Raw genomic sequence first — 12718 nt, 5'->3', positions numbered from 1 at the left:
TGCGCCTTTTGGCATCATCTGGTCCAACCCATGTGAGACTAGGCTCTAAGGAAAGCTGTCTCGGGTGTGGACCAATCAACTTCAAGGACAGTGCACATTATCAGAGTTGTGGTTTTTTTTTGCATTATGACTGCAGGTATTGTGGTCCATGCAAACATGACTCCTTGTAAAAAGGTGTCAGTTTTGTTGCCAGATAGAAGGGTAAAAAAACAAGTATCGTATTTTTACTGGCAAATGAGGTTCCAATGGTGTAAATGCTTACCCCGAGCTCTCATACTCTGATGGTGCATTTTCTTTGAGTTGTGCGCCTTTTGGCGTCATCTGGTCCAACCCATGTGAGACTAGGCTCTAAGGAAAGCTGTCTCGGGTATGGACCAATCAACTTCAAGGACAGTGCACATTGTCAGAGTTATGTCTTTTGTTTGTATTATGACTGCAGGTATTGCGGTCTATGCAAACATGACTCCTTGTAAAAAGGTGTCAGTTTTGTTGCCAGATAGAAGGGTAAAAAAACAATTATCATGCTACTCTTTGTTACACATAGACTGACATTAACTTGCTAATTTTTTCATTAACTTTTATATGCTTCTCTTATCAAAATACATATGTTAATCCTACATGCTAATCTGAGCTCTTATGCGCTACGGAAGCTCATTAACTTTGCACTATAATCCAACATGCTAATCTAAGTTAATTTCCTTTAACATGCCACGCTATTTATTACCTTGACACTATAATATACCCCATTAACACTACTTCGGCTACCTTTGTTCTCAAAACTTATATAAACTCTTGCTGGTAACAGCTTTCTTCACAAGGCAGCAGACATCGCGCTGCTCGCAGCAGACATCGTGGCTATCGTGATTTTCACCTGAAGACGATGGCTTGTGTTGCTACGTGACTTTACCGAAATATTCAAAGAGCATGGATTCCTGCAGTCACGAAAGCTTCAAATCAAGATAGGTCTCTTCTTCTTCCCCCTTCTCAAGGCGTATGTGTGCGGGTGGCGTGCGGCGCACACACTGAGTCGGAGACGAGATAGTCGCAGGAGGCACCGTCGTTTATTAGGTTCACACCACCAACTTAGACGCCCCGACTCTCACGACCATGATGCTGTACGGCCTGGCCCAGACACGACCCTGTCCGCGTTGCACCCACGGTGTCGACCTAATCAGCCTACTACTGTCTGGCCGCGCAATGATTGGGCGAAGGCGGGAGCGACGGATGCGGCGACAACGACGACGAGACGAGTCCACTCCCAGAACCGGCAGCCTGGAGCTCTTGCTCTCCGCTGCTTTTATTCCCCTCGGTGCAGTTTGGCTCCGCCCAAGCCGCGCCTCCCTTCTCCAACGCACCAGAAGGTTCCAGGGGCCTCCCTATGAGGTCTACCGTGACCCTTGTCCCAGTTCCTCTGCCCTGCCGGCACACCCGTGTATGCGGCTCAATGGCGTGTGGTAAGTGTCCACCTGCAGTTGCAGCTGCTGTACAGCAGGCAGCGCTGTGTCACTACATATGTATTCATTAATATATCCCTTTTCTTTTTTAGATGTAAAATGTTTACGTCCTCTAACCCTGTTATTCTAATAAGATTTAAATATAAATATATGCGGATTTAATATCATGCCGTTCAGGAACGTGGCTTACTGTATTTACAAATTTAAGTGCTGTCAAATCTTATTACAATAGGATTTTCATCATCATCATCACTATCATCATAATTACATCCAGCTGAGTCGGAGCATCATAATCATATGGTTTGTTGGAGAGCAGCTTCAGCAGCAGAAATCAAAATAATCAGTACCAGCAACACCATAATTCGCAGCAATCATGATCGTCAGCACCATCAATGATAATTTGTAGCGACCATCATCATCAACAGCAGTAATCATCATCATTAGCAGCAACCATCATCATCAACAATCAGCAGCAGCTATCATTTGCAGCAACAATCACCATCAACAACGATCATAATAGCAGAAACAATCACCAAAATCAGAAATGATCAGTAGCAGTACCAATTATCATTATCACCAACAGCAGCGATTATTATTTACAACAACCATCATTATCAGCAGCGACTATCATCACCAGAATCATTATCATTCATCGTCGCATGCATCGCAGATAAAAGGTAGCAGCAGAATGAGCCTAAAGCATGTAGCAAATTGAAAGCACAGAGTATGAGGGGAGTGACACGAAGTGTTGTTTGGTAGAGGGCGTGAGTGGTGCGCTGTGACATGTGCCTTCTTTGCTGTGCATGTGAATGGAGCAGATGTCTCCTTGAATAAGAATGGCGAAAATCGTCAAAACAATGTTTCGGCCACATGTTACCCATGGAATACTACGCATATTGGAAAAAAGAAATAGGAATGGGAATAGAGAATAAAGAGGTAAGAAATAAGAAAAAGGGATGGAAAGGGAACAGAGAAATAGGGTAAAAGGGGTCAGGAGAGATGAGGTTAGCGAGGAAGAGACTACATATGAGCCTCAACGCTGCTGCACGGAGTAGCGTCTGTTTTCACAGGCGGCTGCGGGGAGAGGGGAGGGATTTAGAGTGGGAGTGGCCACACAGAAGTCACATGATTTACGGGAGGTTTTGGCTGATTGATGTACAGTATATAGATGGGAATCTAGCTCTAACAGTTCTCAAAGGTGGGGGTGAAAGTCTTGGACCTGGTGCTATGCATGTTGAAGGGGACCGCATACAAAACAGTTTCCCATTGGTCAGGCTATGTCAGAACATGGACTACCCTGAAATCACCCACACTATATGTTGTCAGCCCTGTATCGAGCCGAAATGCACTGTATAGTGTTGCAGGGTTCATGTTAGGATGAACAATCTATTTCTGTGTCCGTCTATACCACAGTTGAGTGTGAACTATTACCGTTATACTTTTTAAGTTACTACGTGTTTGCGTCTGTCCCACCCAAAAAAGCCAATTTTTTATGCTTTTATAAGGGAGTAATTTCTTCATGATTTTAAAGGATGGATGGTCACGTCCAATGAATAACAACACGCCCTCAACACAAAACTGGCCATACGTACGACTCTCCTCAAAAAGGAGTGACATTTTATTGGTTGAATACAACATCGTTATTTATTTCCATAAGATATTTTGAATACATGCATGCAATGTAATTTACATCCCTTTGACAATCCACTTCCACGTTGGTTGTGGGGATTCTTTGAGAAGGGGAGAGGCCGAAGATTGGTGCAGATCTCTCTCATTCACCACTGACGTCAGCCATTGCTGGGACTCAAACCGAGGAGATGGGTTCAGCGCGCAGTGCGCAAATGACTCCTCATTCTATGACAATGCAAAAAATAGTACAAACGGGTGGTGCAGTGGTGCAGTAGTGAGCGAACTGCACTAGCAATCAAAGTTACACGAGTTTGATTCCCGGACATGACAAACAAGCAGCTGCGATTGATATCTGAACCGGTCCTGGGAGTTACCTTCTCACGACCCATACCAACCAATAACGTGAGTATGACTACACGTGGGGAGGCCTCCATCCAGCAGTGAATTGACAAGAGACTGTAAATTATGAAATAAAGTACATGATTAAATGATTTAACACGTGGCCTGTCGAGACCAATATTATGATTCGTAATACATTTTTGGGTCAGACCGCGAGAGTAAAATGTGTGTTGAATGCTCTCCGACACACAGGCTGGTGGTGCTGAAGCAGTAATACATTGGCACGCTTGTTCACATGACAATTGTCTGTGTCGGGTGGACGGTGTACAACATACATTTTATTTATGCAATCTGACCCAAAAATAATTTTGAAATCCATTATAATAGTTTATAATCGACTGGACATGATTTTTAGCGTATTCTTGAGCATCATTGAGACTGGCAATGTCAACTACAATTGTATACTAAAACTATCAACTATTTATTTTAAACTAAACTATTTAATCTTATATTACTGTATTGGTTCTTTCGGTAAAGTCACGTAGAAGGGAAATAATAAAATATAAAACAATACAATTCTCACGACGTTTTCGATTGCAACACAAGCAATCAGCATCAGGTGTGAAAACCACAGCAAATTTTTTTTTCCAAAATGTTTTTTTATTGCCGTGGTTTTCACACCTAATGATGATTGCTTGTGTGCAATCGAAACGTCGTGAGAATTTTATTGTTTTATTTTTATTATTGTATTATTTCCCTTCTACGTGACTTTACCGAAAGAACAAAGAATATGAATCCCTGCAGTCACGAAAGCTTTAAATCGATATTTAATCTGACTAAATAAGGCCCACTGAGCTATAGCTCTTTTTAAATCCTTTATATTAAGTTCGCTTGCTTGCTTGCGTGCTTGCGTGCTTGCTTGCTTGCTTACGACTGTGCAAATCTTTCGGTCGTTTTTTAACCCACTTCCCGTGATCCAATCGAGCTGACATTTTGCACACAGACTCGTTGTGCGTGACAATTAATTTTCGTGAAAATTTTTTTCCAAAATTTTACACTGTTTAGGGAATTTTTTAAAAATATGTATTTACCAATTGCTTAATGGTGGCAGACAATCATCTGACCCATAGGTGGCAGCCATCTCAAGCCAGAGGACGAGAGGACTCTAGCCGCCACGCATATAAAGAATTTATAGTGAAAAACTTTGTTTTTACGGGTTAATTTTTTCAGAAGTGAGCTGGACATAAATGATAGCTCAACGAAGTGGCTTATGTGGAAATCTATAGCAGCCAAATACTCTTGTAAGGGATGTCAGAGGAAGGATTCCCCCAAAAGGAGGGGGACAGTGGGGCTGGGACAGTGGAAGGGGGAGGAGCAGGCGAGGCAATATAAGAGAGAGAACTGGTGGGAAAGGGGAAGAACTGACAGGAAATAGACAGAGAAGGCTGGGGACGAGTGTGGACTGGGGGAAGCAATAAAAGACGAACCCCCTGCAACCTGGTGTCGGCTCTCCTTTACATCTGGTGGCAGTGGTGGGATCGACAATGGCTACAAGGAAGAACCTCCGCCGAAAAGAGCCAACAGAAGAGTAAGCAGGGGCCAGGGATCCCCTATGTCCAGGGCAACAAGGGGGTCTGCTTCCAGGAGCAGCAGCAGGGGCCCCAGACCCCATGGAGGACCCCATGGAGGACTCCATGGAGGACCGCATGGCCCGCGTGGAGAGGGCACTCCAGGAGCTACTGCGTTGGCTCCCTATGGGGGGCGCACCGGCGCCGGGACCCCCTCTCCCATTCGTACTATGGGAGGAGGCGCCACAGGACCCGGCGGCTAATCAGCCAGCCAGGCATGAGCCGCAACCAGCCCCGTCACGCAAGCCGCCACCGCTGCTCCCGCCGAAGCCGCCAGGGCTAAACACCCAATGGGAGGAGCAGGTGGCAGGACGGGTGTGCCGGCTGGGGCCCGTCGAAAAATTCGAGGCCGAGGGGGGTCATTGGGAGGCGTTTGTCCACCGATTCGAGGCTGCCTTCCATGCTCTCGAATGGTCGGACGAAGAGGCGCTACGAGCGCTGCCATTTGTTCTGGATGACGATGCGCTCACCTCTTACACCTCCCTTCCCACGCACAGCAAGACCACGCTACAGGTGGCCTACGAAATTTTGGGGGAGATCTATTCCCCAGCTGAGGGTGCCTTTAGACGGTTCCAAGACCACCAGCGGGGGGCTAGAGAGTCCCCAGTAGTCTACAGGGGTACGCTGCTCGTGTTGGTGAGTAGGGCTTTCCCTCGCCTGGCCGACGAGGGGCTGGAAAACCTCATGGTCGAGCACCTCGTTGCCTATGCTTGCCGCGCCGGCGTCGTAATGCCAGTGGTGATGCCGGATGAGCGTACCTCGCTGTGGGCCACCCGGATCCTACAAGCCCATGAACAGGTCATGGGCCGGGCGCTAACCGTGGACCAGGTGGCTGACGTAGCGGGGGGGAGCAGCTGGGCCGTTAACTTGGCGCTACCAGAGCCAGCGACGCCAATCGCCGAACCTGCACCATAGCCACATGCTGTCTACGTGGCAGCTGGGAACAGAGCCATCGCTGCGAGAGGTCTACGCAGCAATCCGGGGGCTAGCGGAGCAGAGAGACCAGGGGCGCAACCAGCCGCCGCGCCATTGACAGCTGCCTCTAGAACACCGCGCCGAGCCGCCCTGACAAAATGCCCCATGGGTCTGCCACCATTGCGGTCGAGAGGGGCACGTGGCAAGGAGGTGCCGCACGGAGCCGGAGGCAGCCAACTCCACCTGGAACCCACTGGGGCCAAACACCGACAGGAACCAGGTGAGTGACGCCATCCTGATCACTTGGCACACGAGAGCGTCGGCCTGATTGGCCGGGCTGGCAATCCACACTCCCGAAAATGCGACCTCACCGGTAGCCTCCTCGGGGTGGGCGCCGTCGGTGTCGGGCCCCGGGCGCCACTGTCCTGGTTGGGGGATGGGGATCGCGACGGGGCCGGGGATCGCGACGGGGCCTGGGATCACGTGGGAATCGAGTCGCGAGCGGGAATCGGGTTGCGGACGGACGTGGCGTCACGGCCGGATGTGGCGTCATGGTCGTAAGTGACGTCGCGGCCGGAAGTGGCGTCGCGGCCCGAAGTGACGTCGCGGCCCGAAGTGACGTCGCGGTCGAAAGTGACGTCGCGGTCGAAAGTGACATCGCCGCACGGGGTGACGTCGCTATTTACCTGCAATGCCGGCGAGTTTACAGGGGAAACCGCCCCGGGGCTGAGGCAGCACACGCAATCGCCGGTGTGCCGTGGAGCCGTCTCGTGCACCACCTCGCCCTCGCAATGCGGCGAAACGAGACAGGACCGGGAGGGCCACATCATAAAGGGGGCCCACGCCCCCGCAACAAAGGAAGGGGAGGGGGTGGGGAAGGGCTCACGGGAAGGCTCGCCCCCCAATTCCCACCTCCCAATACAATGGGGGGGGCCACTCCACATCACAAGGCGGGGGGCACTTCGCACTACACAGGGAGCCCAGCCCGCACCCCAGTGGGGAGCCCACCCCACGTAACAAGGATGCATTCACCCTGCTGTGACACACCCCAAAAGAGGGAACCACATCTTCGGCCCGTTCACATCCATCCCCATCACCTACACCGCAGGATAGCGAGCCGCCGCCTGGTCAGTGGCCAGACTCAGCCACACAATCAAAGAAGCTGGCAAGGTGGGTGGTAGCGGCCGCGTCGGGAACCTTGGTCCTGGTCGGTGCAATCGCGGGAGTGTCGGCACACATCCTGGTTGACACGGGGGCATCAGCCACGATCATCTCGAGCACCATGCACGAGATGCTGCCGGATAAAAATCGCCCTTTAGTCCCCGTCAAGGCAACGTTTGTCGCGGCAACTGGAGGGAGTATTGGCTTCTTGGGCCAGATTGAAGCCCCGATACAGATTGAGCAACTTTCGGTAGCAGGACTCATCCTTGTCTCCGCAACGCTGCCCGTGCTCTGCCTGTTGGGGACGGACTTTCTGAGGCAAATGCCTATGGAAATCAATCCATTTCCTAAAGGCGGAGGGGGCCGGCCGGGGGGGTACCCTATGTGCAGGCTCTGGTCAGTGAGTCTGTCTCCATTCCCCCAGCAGCCCAGATGCTGATACCGCTGCGATATCGGTCCTACCTCGTGACAGCCTGGCCGGATTCGCCCATCCTGGTGTCTCCGGCGTCAGCCGCCACGGATCGCCACATACTGGTGGGGGCCGAAACTATTGTCCAGGGGAACCAGCATCTGTTAATTCAAGTGCTGAACACCTCAAACAGAGCAGCGACCGTGCAGGCGGGAACGGTTCTGGCCCATGTTAATCCCTTGTCACTAGGAGTCCGTGGGACGGGGCCAGAGCTTGTAGGAAGTCTCAGCCAGGGGACGACTCGTGGATAGACCAGTTGGTGGGGCCTGAGCCAGATTTGCCGCCCAATTAGAAGCATCAGCTGCACTCATTACTGCAGGAGTTCTCCAACGTGTTCAGCCGGGGACCGTTCAACACAGGGGACGCCGCACCCCTGCGCCAAAACACAAATAGAATGAGCCCAATAGAAAAGGGCACATTCAACAAGCGGTGCAGGAAATGCTGCTGACCGACTTCATTTCTCCATCCTCAAGTCCCTGGGGGGCACCGGTGGTCCTAGTCAAGAAGTCAGGATTCCTGCCAAAAGGAGGGGGACAGTGGAGCAGGGACAATGGAAGGGGGAGGAGCGGGTGAGGAGATATGAGAGAGAATTGGCGGGAAAGGGGAAGAACTGGCGGGAAATGGAAAGAGAAGGCTGGGCACGAGTGTGGACTGGGGGAAGCAATAAAAGACGAACCCCCTGCAACCTGGTGTCGGCTCTCCTTTACACTCTGAAAATAATGTTTCTAAATTTGGAGGGAAAAACAGGAAAACCCAAAGAAAAACCCACGTGACCACAGGGATTACATGCAAACTCCAAATATACAGGCATCGGGTCGGGATCAAACCCACAACCTCCTGTATACCAGGCGAGGTAGTTATCATCTCACCACCATGGCGCCGTTTACCTGATGTACCGATGTCGCCCAGAAAGCACTTTTATATTATAGTTGAGGCTAGTAAACCACTTTCACAGCAAAGTTATAGGCTTTCACGTCGAGCTTAACCTGACACAGACTCAGCGAGTCCATCCTCCCAGGGATGATGATGAAGACGTATCGACCCTGCTGTGAGGGACACGTGAAGCGCGCCGATTGGCCTGGAGTCACAAAGATGTCATCTGCGCACCTGCAAGACAGCGCAGCGGTGCGACAGCGATCAGAGCAACGCGCGACCCAGGAGCACACAGCACGAGTGGACACGTGGCAGCAAGACGCTTCAGAATTCGCCAAAAGCCGCAGTTTTGTCTCCACTCCGAAAAGCATTTGAATCTTAAAAATCAGAAGCATTGCTTTTGTGGCCACTCTCATACAAAAAAAACCCCTTTACATTTAAACAGTATAGGTGGCACATTCAGCAGTGACAATTCTATAAATTAACCTATGGGGCTTGTACCCCCTCCCCCACCCCCACCTCGTAATGGCTGAAGTAACAATTACGTTCACGTGAAAGAGGTAATTATGACCAATACCACCATGACTCACCATCGCTTCCTTACTTCTTCCAGATCCCGCAGGTGGTGACAAGTGACAGCTGAGGATAAGGGTTCGCACTTATTGGGTGTTTAGTGCCCCATTATTTCAAAAGTGCCTCATATCACTTTACATCTCAAACATTCCAATGCCCGCCTGTAGTTGTGTATATCTCTAGCCTGGGGGGCAGCTGACCTTCAAAATCTCATCCCACTGCTGGAAGTTTTACACTTGGTGCGAATGTGGGAACCCTCCCTCCCATATTGAATGGTACCTTCCTCGGGGTCCCCGATTTGCTGTGTCCTGGGATCTCCACTGGTTAGAGACTTGTGTCGGGAAACCTGCCCAATATTACACTGACTCACTACGAGTTGCCAGCCCTCAGAAACCAAGCAGGTTTAAGTTTGGTTCGTACTTGGAATGGATGAGATCACCACACATGGCCAGTTTATGCAGATGTTGGGTCGTGAGGTGACCAGGAGATGGTAATGTTGAGTATCACCTCGAATGTGTGGGTTTTCTCCAGGTACTACCCAAATACCAAAACACTCATTCATGGAAATGGATAAACTGTCCCAATATAGGACGCTTCTGAAATATTTGGGTGACCAGGCGAGGCTTTGCTGGGTAAATAATCGGTATTGTTGTTACTTACAATGCATTCTTGCTGTGATTGAACGAATTTCCCACTTTAATGTGCGCTCCAAAGAGACGAATGCCCTGTGCGTCGTCTCGATTGGTGATCCTGACGGCATCCACCGTGTACACGCGGTCAAGCGTGATGCAGAACCAGGGCTCCCACTCGTAGCTGGTGGCGCTGCACATCCCACTGCAGAAGTTGGTGCCGTTTGTACCGTCGATGGCTTTGGATGCGTTGTGGTCGGGCCCGGCTGTGCTCGACTGCATCGCCTCCCCGTACACCACGATCGCTGGTCAAAGAAAATTATCATGACAAGGAGTCGGCGGCGGCTCATGACTCCATGTGGAGGCGGCTACAAATTCTGTCTCAAGTTGTCGAAATCTCAGGCCGCACGTATGCAGGTAGATTTGTTGAGTGACTGGAATGCAATGGCTGAAGTGGCCTCGTCAGAGCTTTCCCCACTGGATGGACACGCGGCAGCCTGTGCAGCTTACCCAGCAGAACCGTTCTGGTGGGAACGCGGCATTCATTGATTCATCATGATTTCACATTTTCACACGTTCTGATTTAAATAAAGCAACCTGCATGCATCGCCTGAGACTGGGAAAGGTTACGCGGGACTTTGTTGCATCCTCAACAGTGGGAACTGCAATACCCTGGTGTCTACAAACTAAGTTGTGTCTGCGGCAGCAGTTACATTGGGGAAAAGAAACGACATGTTTCAGACCGTGTTCGCGAATACAAGGCAGATTTGAAACACGGCAGAACCAAAATACATCTGCTGTAGCTGATCACTCTTTTAACGCGGTAGGCTCACACGATATTGTTTTTTTCCGAGACCAAGGTACTCTGCAAACCTTCGGGTTACGATCAAAGATTTGTCCATGAAGCCATCCAGATATATAAACACAGACACAATTTCAACCGAGAAGACGGGTACAGACTGAACAATCATTGGAAGGACGTTATTAACTAGGTAAAGTCTTAACTGGCTGTGATGTTTCCTTCCTACCTGCCGAATTTTAGCAGTTATTTCCGACTCTCTGAGTTGCATTGCCAGGTTGGATGTCTCACCCTTGATGTGGCAGTGACGCTCGTGTTGTGGCGGACTGTGACTGGCTGTGGTGTTTCTGTGTGTCTCTCACGGTCACCTGTGTTGCGGTCGGTGCACTTCTCTCTCTTCCGCGCGTCTGTGCGGGTTTCTGGCCCCCACCCTTTTGCCAGGTGTGGCGGCCGCTCCCCCTTCCCCTCTTCCCCCTCTACCCCTCCAGGGTCTGTGCAGTACCTTCTCGGGGCACTTCTCCCTCTCCCGCTCGTTCTCTGGCCCCGCCCTCTTGCCGATCCAGCCCCCCCCTCCCGGGTCTATATATATGTAATAAAAGACTCGGACGCTTCTCTCTGTCCTGTGTCCTTTATTTGGGTTCGATCTCTTTCCCTCACGGTACTCCCCTATATACTCTCCACCCTGCAGCCCCAGGCTGCTGTCGCTCCCGTAGCTCACACTCTGCAGCCCCAGGCTGCTGTCGCGCCATGCAGACCCCTGCTGCCGACTCCTCCCTTGCAGACCCGCTGCTCTCTGCAGCCTCCTCGCTGCTCCTCCTGCCCCAGGGTCGGTCACCGTTGGCCGACGGTGCCGATCCTCCTGGCTTGGGTGTGTGGCGACCTCGCCACTCTCTCTCACCCTTCGCCCTGCGTGGCCTCTCACTTCTCCCAGTCCCCGATCACTCCCGACTGCTTCCGGTTACCCCCCTTATAGACCGTTACCCTCTCCCCCACGTGACGTAACTCCTCCCCCCATGACGTCACTTCCGGAAGGTCGTTTACGCCCGCATTACATATATATAGTGCCGTGTCTAGCAGCCGGCTTTCTCACCTGAAGACAGTCGCTTGCGTTCCGATCGCAACGTCGTGATCTATTATTTTGTCTACCTACGTGACTTTACCGAAAGAACCAAAGAGTATGGATTCCTGCAGTCACGAAAGCTTCAAATCAAGAAGATGATTTATAAAGATCTTAATTAGATTTTAATTGTGTGAAACAAGTCTTCACGGGAAAAAAAAAAATTCTTCATTTGTAGAGCTCGCGGTGAGCAGTGCAACATCGCGATTGATTGCGAGAGTGGCCCCGATAGATGATGTTCCTGAATGACTTCTGAAGTCACCACTATGCCCTGAAAAGTGTTCATTGCATGACAAAACTCACATCTACAGTTCACGGACCTGGTGTACGTATAGTTATCTGAATTTAAAATAAGACTTTTGGTGCAGTCATTGGTGATCAGGCTGAGAACAACAACTCACCACACTTCTGATCTTGGTTTAATCTTATTAAAGCTTAAAATTCGAACCCAGTATCTCAGCAGCTCATTGCTATGACCTGCCCGTTAAGAATCGCTCGATTGCTAAGACTTCACTCAACACCTTGGCTTTATCTGTGGACTTGGGATTTCATCAGTGCTGGCTCAGTGTTCAGTGCTTAATGCAAAGCTGTGTAAGTTAACACCGTTAATACAGGAATGATAAAAGGTTACGGCCAACAACCGCCTGTTCGGGTTGGTATGGAGGAATTAACTCCAAAAAATTGCGTCACGTACCTTCATTTTCCAAGAGGGGAGCAGTGGAGACTTGCACCTCACATAAACTCAACCACGGATGGCCCGAGGAGTTGATGAAGATGTAGCGTCCCTTCTTTCCTGAACAGTTAAATGTCACCACGGTGGATTGGGCAGCCTCCTTCAGAGTTTTACACCTGCAACAAATATAGAACCGTTGCGATTACTAACATCAACTCTGGCTATGCACTTCATATCCACACAGCAGTTCGATGCTTACTTAGACATTTAGTATTTATGTTGTTCCAGTCTCATCTTGTCCTGGTAAAATTCAGCGGGAAGATACTGGAAAAAATATGCGATCCACAGTCGAAACATGAAAAATTCAAATCCTGATCAGGAGTCAATTTGATCCATTATCCCTCTGGAGCCAATAAAATAGGCTCCACTTTTTAAGAATCTAACAGTGTTTATCCTATA

This window comes from Lampetra planeri, chromosome 6 (genome assembly GCF_965212315.1).
Source record: "Lampetra planeri chromosome 6, kcLamPlan1.2.h2, whole genome shotgun sequence".
NCBI lineage: Eukaryota > Metazoa > Chordata > Hyperoartia > Petromyzontiformes > Petromyzontidae > Lampetra > Lampetra planeri.
Note: the sequence above shows the minus strand (reverse complement) of the source record.